The following is an 8,072-nucleotide window of genomic DNA, read 5'->3' on the forward strand; positions in this document are numbered from 1 at the left end:
TCAAACTTCTATTTATTTACAACTCAATGATTACAACTCGATACTAGAACAAAAGATGACTCTATATGAATGCCTCCAGCGGTGTACCGGGATATGCAATGAATCAAGAGTGACATGTATGAAAAATTATGAATGGTGGCTTTGCCACAAATACGATGTCAAGTACATGATCATGCAAAGCAATATGACAATGATGAATGTGTCATGATAAACGGAATGGTGGAAAGTTGCATGGCAATATATCTCGGAATGGCTATGGAAATGCCATAATAGGTAGGTATGGTGGCTGCTTTGAGGAAGATATAAGGAGGTTTATGTTTGAAAGAGCGTATCATATCACGGGGTTTGGATGCACCGGTGAAGTTTGCACCAACTCTCAATGTGAGAAAGGGCAATGCACGGTACCGAAGAGGCTAGCAATGATGGAAGGGTGAGAGTGCGTATAATCCATGGACTCAACATTAGTCATAAAGAACTCACATACTTATTGCAAAAATATACAAGTCATCAAAAACCTCGGCACTACGTGCATGCTCCTAGGGGGATAGATTGGTAGGAAAAGACCATCGCTCGTCCTCGACCGCCACTCATAAGGAGGACAATCAAATAACACCTCATGTTTCAAATTTGTTACATAACATTTACCATACGTGCATGCTACGGGACTTGCAAACTTCAACACAAGCATTTCTCAAATTCACAACTACTCAACTATCACGACTTTGATATTATTACCTCCATATCTAAAAACAATCATCAAGCATCAAACTTCTCTTAGTATTCAATACTCTATATGAAAGTTTTTACTATTCTTGGATGCCTAGCATATTAGGATTATTTAATCAAATTGCCATGCTATTTAAGACTCTCAAAATAATATAAGTGAAACACAAGAGTTCATCTATTTCTATAAAATAAAACCATCACCGTGCTCTAAAAGGATATAAGTGAAGCACTAGAGCAAATGACAAACTACTCCGAAAGATATAAGTGAAGATCAATGAGTAGTCGAAGAATTATGCAACTATGTGAAGACTCTCTAACATTTAAGAATTTCAGATCTTGGTATTTTATTCAAACAGCAAACAAAACTAAATAAAATAGATTGACTCTCCAAGCAAAACACATATCATGTGGCGAATAAAAATATAGCTCCAAGTAAAGTTACCGATGAACGAAGATGAAAGAGGGGATGCCTTCCGGGGCATCCCCAAGCTTAGGATTTTGGTTGTCCTTGAATATTACCTTGGGGTGCCTTGGGCATCCCCAAGCTTAGGCTCTTGCCACTCCTTATTCCATAGTCCATCGAATCTTTACCCAAAACTTGAAAACTTCACAACACAAAACTTAAAGTAGAAAACTCGTAAGCTCCATTAGTATAAGAAAATAAAACACCACTTCAAGGTACTGTAATGAACTCATTATTTATTTATATTGGTGTTAAACCTACTGTATTCTAAATTCTCTATGGTTTATAAACTCTTTTACTAGCCATAGATTCATCAAAATAAGTAAACAACACATCGAAAACACAATCTGTCAAAAATAGAACAGTCTGTAGTAATCTGGATCAAACGTATAATTATGGAACTCATAAAATTCTCAAATAAATTGATGGTACTGAGGAATTTATCTATTAATCATCTTCAAAAATAATTAACTAAATAGCACTCTCCAAATAAAAATGGTAGCAATTCTCGTGAGCGCTAAAGTTTCTGTTTTTTACAGCATGATCATAAAGACTTCACCCAAGTCTACCCAAAGGTTCTACTTGGCAAAAACACTAATGAAAACATAAAAACTCAATAATAACAGAGGCTATATAAATTATTTATTACTAAACAGGAGCAAAAATTAAGGAACAAAAATAAAGTTGGCTTGCCTCCCAACAAGCGCTATCGTTTAACGCCCCTAGCTGGGCATGATGATTTCAACGATGCTCGCATAAAGGATAAGAATTGTAACATAAAGAGAGCATCATGAAGAATATGACTAGCACATTTAAGTCTAACCCACTTCCAATGCATAGGGATTTTGTGAGCAAACAACTTGTGGGAACAAGAATCAACTTGCATAGGAAGGTAAAACAAGCATAACTTCAAAACTTTAAGCATATAGAGAGGAAACTTGATATTATTGTAATTCCTACAAACATATGTTCCTCCCTCATAATAATTTTCAGTAGCATCATGAATGAATTCAACAATATAACTATCACATAAAGCATTCTTTTCATGATCTATAAGCATAGAATTTTTATTACTCTCCACACAAACAAAATTCTTCTCATGAATAATAGTGGGAGCAAACTCAACAAAATAATTATCATGTGAGGTATAATCCAATTGAAAACTAAAATCATGATGACAAGTTTCATGGATATCATTATTCTTTATAGCATACAAGTCATCACAATAATAATCATAGATAGCAACTTTGTTCTCATAATCAATTGGAACCTCTTCCGAAATAGTGGATTCATCACTAAATAAAGTCATGACCTCTCCAAATCCACTTTAATCAATATAATCATCATAAATAGGAGGCATGCTTTCATCATAATAAATTTGCTCATCAAAACTTGGGGGACAAAAAATATCATCTTCATCAAACATAGCTTCCCCAAGCTTGTGGCTTTGCATATCATTAGCATCACGGATATTCAAGGAATTCATACTATCAACATTGCAATCATGCTCATCATTCAAATATTTAGTCCCAAACATTCTAATGCATTCTTCCTCTAGCACTTGAGAACAATTGTCAGAATCCTTATTCTCATGAAAGACATTAAAAAAGATGAAGCATATGAGGCATCCATAATTCCATTTTTTTTGTAGTTTTCTTTTATAAACTAAACTAGTGATAAAAAAAGAAACTAAAAGACTCGATTGCAAGATCTAAAGATATACCTTCAAGCACTCACCTCCCCGGCAAAGGTGCCAGAAAAGAGCTTGATGTATACTACACAACCTTCTTCCTGTAGACGTTGTTGGGCCTCCAAGTGCAGAGATTTGTAGGACAGTAGAAAATTTCCCTCAAGTGGCTGACCTAAGGTTTATCAATCTGTAGGAGGCATAGGATGAAGAAGGTCTCTCTCAAGCAACCCTACAACCAAATAACAAAGAGTCTCTTGTGTCCCCAACACACCCAATGCAATGGTAAATTGTATAGGTGCACTAGTTCAGCGAAGAGATGGTGATACAAGTGGTATATGGATAGTAGATAATAGTTTTTGTAATCTGAAAATATAAAAACAGCAAGGTAACTAATGATAAAAGTGAGCGTAAACGGTATTGCAATGCGTTGAAACAAGGCCTAGGGTTCATACTTTCACTAGTGCAAGTTCCCTCAACAATAATAACATAATTGGATCACATAACTATCCCTCAACATGCAACAAAGAGTCACTCCAAAGTCACTAATAGCGGAGAACAAACAAAGAGATTATGGTAGGGTACGAAACCACCTCAAAGTTATTCTTTCCAATCAATCCGTTGGGCTATTCCTATAAGTGTCACAAATAGCCCTAGAGTTCGTACTAGAATAACACCTTAAGACACAAATCAACCAAAACCCTAATGTCACCTAGATACTCCAGTGTCACTTCAAGTATCCGTGGGTATGATTATACGATATGCATCACACAATCTCAGATTCATCTATTCAACCAACACATAGAACCTCAAAGAGTGCCCCAAAGTTTCTACAAGACAATCTCAGATTCATCAATACGCATGGCAAGACATACATCAAGTGTTCTCAAATCATTAAAGACTCAATCCGATAAGATAACTTCTAAGGGGAAACTCAATCCATTATAAGAGAGTAGAGGGGGAAGAAACATCATAAGATCCAACTATAATAGCAAAGCTCGCGATACATCAAGATCATATCACCTCAAGAACACAAGAGAGAGATCAAACACATAGCTACAGGTACATACCCTCAGCCCTAAGGGAGAACTACTCCCTCCTCGTCATGGAGAGCACCGGGATGATGAAGATGGCCACCGGAGAGGGATTGCCCCCTCCGGCAGGGTGCCGGAACGGGTCTAGATTGGTTTTCGGTGGCTACGGAGGCTTCTGGCGGCGGAACTCCCGATCTATTGTGCTCTTCGATAGTTTTAGGGTACTGGGTATATATGGGTGAAAGAAGTATGTCAGGGGAGCCACGAGGGGCCCACGAGGGTGGAGGGCGCGCCCTAGGGGGTGGGCGCGCCCCCTGCCTCGTGGCTCCCTCGTTCCTTTCCTGACATGCACTCCAAGTTTTTCCAGTAGCTTTCCTTCCAAAAATAACTTCTCCGGTTGGTTTCATTCCGTTTCGACTCCGTTTGATATTCCTTTTCTTCAAAACACTTAAATAGGCAAAAACAACAATTCTGGGTTGGGCCTCTGGTTAATAGGTTAGTCCCAAAAATAATATAAAAGTGGATAATAAAGCGCAATATTGTCCAAAACAGTAGATAATATAGCATGGAGCAATCAAAAATTATAGATACGTTGGAGATGTATCAACATGACATGACTGCACTTGTGTATCGCTATTTTCAAGATGTGATGATATTTGTGTTGAATGATGATGATGATGGTATGGCGAGACTACTGTATGTCTATGATATGATGAGAATAGTGCATGTTTAGTATGATCTGATGAAACTACTGCATATAGCATGTATAAATACATCACAAATACGTAGAGGGGGTGTAAATCTGTGAAAGCAGGAATACTAGCAGTAGCACTGGAAAGCATCTACTAGCAGCAGCGCTTCGTTTGTACAAGCGCTACAGTTAAGTTGTAGCAGTAGCGCTGGTCAGGGCAGCGCTACTGCTAACCATACTTACCAGTAGCGCTACCCATACCAGTGCTACTGCTACCACTTAGCTGTAGCGCGGTAGCTGTAGCGCAGGACCCAGCGCTACTGCTATGCATATTTAAGTGCTACTACTAGGGTTTTCCCTAGTAGTGCCTGCTTGCAATAATCACTATCCTTAGCCTTTCAACGCCGCTACCTTACATGGCAAGGACTCCTACCCTCTTTACAAAAGACGTGAAGATGTAGTAAAGTAATGGTTCGGAAGGAATGGCTTAATAATAGGTCGGTCATCCCATATAACCCACACCTCATGCGTCACTTCAATTGTCACATCAATGTTGAGGCATGTGGAAGCATATATAAAGGTTCTTAAGTACCTATTCAAGTACATATACAAGGGCCATGATCGGGCGTCTATTTCAACGAGCGAGGCTGCAAAGGCAGATAGCAATTGAGACATAGATGATATAAAACAATATAGAGATGCGAGGTGGGTGACTCCTTCGAAGGCCTTGTGGAGGATATACGGCTTTGAATTGAGTAAGAACTCACCACCTGTGATGCAACTACAACTCCATCTTCCAAACATGCACATGGTGTCGCTCAAAGAGGGCCAAGATATCCGACTAGTAGTTAACCATGAAGGTGCTTGGAAGTTAATGCTTACAGAGTACTTCGAGGTGAACAAGTTAAACGAGGAGGCCCGTTCTATCTTGTATAGGGACTTCCCTGAATGGTATACTAGCAAACACGTAAGAATAAATACTAGAAAAGAAGGTCACAAGACACAGGTGGACAACTTGGAAGAATTGTGTTCTCTCATCCGGCTGAGGGGGAACGCTATTACCCGCGGGTCCTTCTAAACCATGTCACCGGTGCCACCTCCTACGATGATCTAAGGACCATTAATGGCAAGATCCTGCCAACCTTTCGTGAAGCTGCAAAGAGAAGATGATTGGTCGAAGGGGTCAACACATTGGATGAGTCCCTTACTGAATCTACATTGTGTGAGATGACATCATCTCTACGAAGGCTCTTTGCAACAATATTGGTATTTTGCGAGCCAAGCGATGTACGCGGACTCTAGGAGAAGCACTTGGAGGCAATGTCAGAAGACTATTGGCACAACAATCCATCCAAAGTGGTAGTAGAGCAAATGGTTCTAATAGATATTAGGAATATGCTACAGTCAATGGGCAAGGACATAAAGTCATTTCATCTTCCTAATATCGATGAGGAATATGATAGTGCCACTGTGTTCCAAGGGAGATCTTCAAGGAGTCCACCATCGAGCTCAACCCCGAGGACACAAATATGTGAGACTCACTCAATATGGAACAGAGGGCCGCATATGGTGAAATTATGTCTACTATTGATGGTGATGAGGGTGGTGTGTTCTTTGTGGATGGACCTAGAGGCACCGGAAACACATATTTACAGAGCACTACTCGCAATGGTATGCATGCATAAAAAGATTGCTATGGCGACAACTACTTCCGGTGTTGCGACTTCCATAATGCCCGGAGGGAGAACAACTCATTCATGGTTCAAGATACCATTGAACATTGATGATGTGGGTTTTGTAGCTTCACGAAACAGAGCGAGACTACCAAGCTCCTAAAGTCAGCTTCTCTCATTATTTTGGATGAGGCTTCCATGACAAAGGGACAAGTAGTGGATGCTTTGGACAACAATATGCGTGATATAATGAGCTGACTAGACTTGCCATTCGGCGGAAAGACGGTTCGGTTTGGTGGAGATTTCAGGCGGGTCTTCCTTGTTGCCTGTAAGGGGTCAAGGGCTCAAATAATTGATTCATCACTACGTAGGTCTTACCTTTGGGATTGCATGCGTCACCTTAAGATGGTACGCAATATGAGGGCACATAGTGACCCGTTGTTTGCAGAATACCTATTGTGCATCGGTGTTGGTAAGGAGGAGACCAATGGTGATGGTGATGTTTGCCTTCCAAACGAGATATGTGTGCCATCTACTGGGAAAGACACCGACCTTAATAGACTAATAGGAAATATTTTTCCCAGTCTCGGTGCTAACATGTTAGACCCAAACTACATCACCTCCAGAGAAAACTTGTCGACACGGAATGCTTGTGTGGATAGGATTAATTTGAAGATGATCAATCGATTTGAGGGAGGTGAGATGGTGTACCATAGCTTTGATCATGCGGTGGACAACCCTCACAACTACTACCCCTCTGAGTTCCTTAACACACTAACCCCTAATGGGCTTCCCATACATGTGTTGAAGCTCAAAATTAATTGCCCTGTTATATTACTCAGAAACATTGACCCTGCAAACAAACTTTGCAATGGCACGAGGCTATTGGTTCGAGGATTCCAAAGGAATGTGATTGATGCCGAGATTGTGTTGGGCCAACATGTTGGAAAGAGGATATTCTTGCCAAGGACCCCCCCCCCCTTTGTCCCTCTGATGATGAGATGTTCCCTTTTCAGTTCAAGAGGAAACAATTTCCAATTAGGCTTAGCTTCGCCATGACAATTAACAAGGCACAGTGGCAGACTATACCAAACACGGGTATTTACTTGCCCGAGCCGTTGTTCTCCTATGAGTAATTGTATGTTGCGCTATCTAGATCCACAGCTAGAAGGAACATCAAGATTCTTGTCATTTTGGATGCTGGTAATAAGAAAAGGAGCTCAGATGATAGCAAAAAGAAGAGTTCAAATCACGGCATAAACAAGAACTCTGATTGTCCTATTGGTATGTACACGAAGAACATCGTATATAGATAGATCCTTACATCATTGGTGAGATATTTGACACTTATACTTTGAGTAATCGTATTTTATTTTTTTATAAATTATGTATACCTATATTTTGTAGAATGAAATTAGATAATTCTATATATTTTTAATTATGAGAGATTCGTTTGTTCAGGTCACCTCCATCATGCAGAATCATTTGTGTTTAACTTACAACTTGGCATTATGTTTACTGAGAAATCAAACCAGTTGGGATATCAAATAATTGTCCAATGATTGATCGATGAAATTGCTTAAATGTGATTTGCTGACATACAAGGACAATGAATGTATAGCTAAGATTCCACAAGTCACGCAAGATTTGCTCATGAAAATTGGGATAAATTATATTTAGTCGAAGTAACATTATTTTTTTATTACAACACTGTTAAACATATACAAAATGCAGTTTATACTATAACAATGTGAAGTTTGTATTTGAACAATCGTCTTGACTTATTTACATGTATTAT

General features: G+C 39.4%; 1 pseudogene; it reads left to right on the forward strand.

The window, feature by feature from the left end:
• The first annotated feature begins 6,664 nt into the window (after positions 1-6,664).
• On the forward strand, positions 6,665-7,590 carry LOC147965398 (uncharacterized; annotated as a pseudogene).
• Positions 7,591-8,072: the final 482 nt, after the last annotated feature.

The sequence above is a fragment of the Triticum urartu genome, chromosome 6A, assembly GCF_056163025.1.
Source record: "Triticum urartu cultivar PI428250 chromosome 6A, HENAU_Tu73, whole genome shotgun sequence".
Classification (NCBI taxonomy): Eukaryota; Viridiplantae; Streptophyta; class Magnoliopsida; order Poales; family Poaceae; genus Triticum; species Triticum urartu.